Source organism: Bison bison, unplaced genomic scaffold, assembly GCF_000754665.1.
Source record: "Bison bison bison isolate TAMUID 2011002044 unplaced genomic scaffold, Bison_UMD1.0 scf7180017864167, whole genome shotgun sequence".
Classification (NCBI taxonomy): Eukaryota; Metazoa; Chordata; class Mammalia; order Artiodactyla; family Bovidae; genus Bison; species Bison bison.
Window position 1 is genome coordinate 1321490 of NW_011494739.1, and position 1135 is coordinate 1322624.

Genomic DNA, 1135 nt, shown 5'->3' on the forward strand with positions numbered 1-1135 from the left:
TAACCGACTTGCTGATACTCTTCAACCCAAAGGGGGCCTTGGCAGGTTGATCTGCATTTGACAACCTCCCCAGGTGACCCAGATGGCCCCAGGACCACTTTGAGAAACCCTAAAAGTCTGAAGGATTTAATTTTATGACACTGGGGAGCGGGGAAATAGCCAGGGATGGGGCGGGGTGGGGGGGAAGAATAGATTTTAAAGACACCGGAAACACTCATTTCAGGTCGGTAAAAGCGACGGTCCAGATGTGGCCTTCCCGTCCCCTCCCCCAGCAGCAGCTGTGAAAAGGGTCAGGGGTCACCGCCAGCCCAGGTCCCTCCCATCAATCCAAGAAGTCACTGCAGCTTTATCACCATCTAAAGTATTTGTTTAATAACAACAACCAAAAAAGAAAACACCCCACAGAACTATTGTAAAACAATATTCTCAGTCGGTGATCATTGTAATATACAATACAAAGCAATTAATTTCCTCAGAAATCTGAGAAGCACCAAACGTGACCATTTTTTAAATGTCCGCTTTTCAAAAAATAGAAACACACGAGGGGGACTCCCCCACGTCTCTGGTGGCTGGTGGGTGAGGAGGGAGGGTCAGCCTGCCCTGTCAGTCCCCCAGACCCGGGCTGGATCCTGCAAGCGCCCCGGTGGCCGCCAATCGTTCTTGTTCCTCCCCAGCTCCGGCGAGGCGCCTGGAAGGACCAGAGAGCACTTATTCCTCTCGCCCCCTGGAGGGCTGGGGTCTGCCGGCTCCCAAGGGCGGCGCTTCAGCGACACAGGATACGATCGTCCGCTGGAACACACGCCGCCTGTGAAAAGAGAGAGAAGAGTTGTTGTCGTTTTTTTAACTATCTATTTGGGCATCCTTGAGCACCTAGGTGCCCGAAAGGATGGGGCGAATATAGGGTCAAGCACTCCCTCCCGCTCTGAGCCTCAAGTGTCCCCTTCCGTAGAAGAAAAGTGATCTCCTACTCCAACTCGGACCTCACCTCTGCCGCCAGGGCGCCGATTTCGCCGTTGAGAGTGCTGAGCGGAGCCCGGGCGGGGAGCCCCCGGCCCCCGGGGGTCCCGACGTGGGATTCCGAGTTGAGCTCCAACTCCAGATCCCAGATGTAGTCGATGACGTGCTGGAGGATCTC

General features: G+C 54.7%; 1 long non-coding RNA gene across 1 annotated transcript; it reads right to left on the reverse strand.

The window, feature by feature from the left end:
- Positions 1 to 345: 345 nt before the first annotated feature.
- On the reverse strand, positions 346 to 1135 carry LOC104989917. Its single transcript, XR_825435.1, has 2 exons — positions 986 to 1135; positions 346 to 805 (listed from the first exon to the last, which is right to left on the reverse strand). It is a non-coding gene; the product is annotated as an uncharacterized LOC104989917 (long non-coding RNA).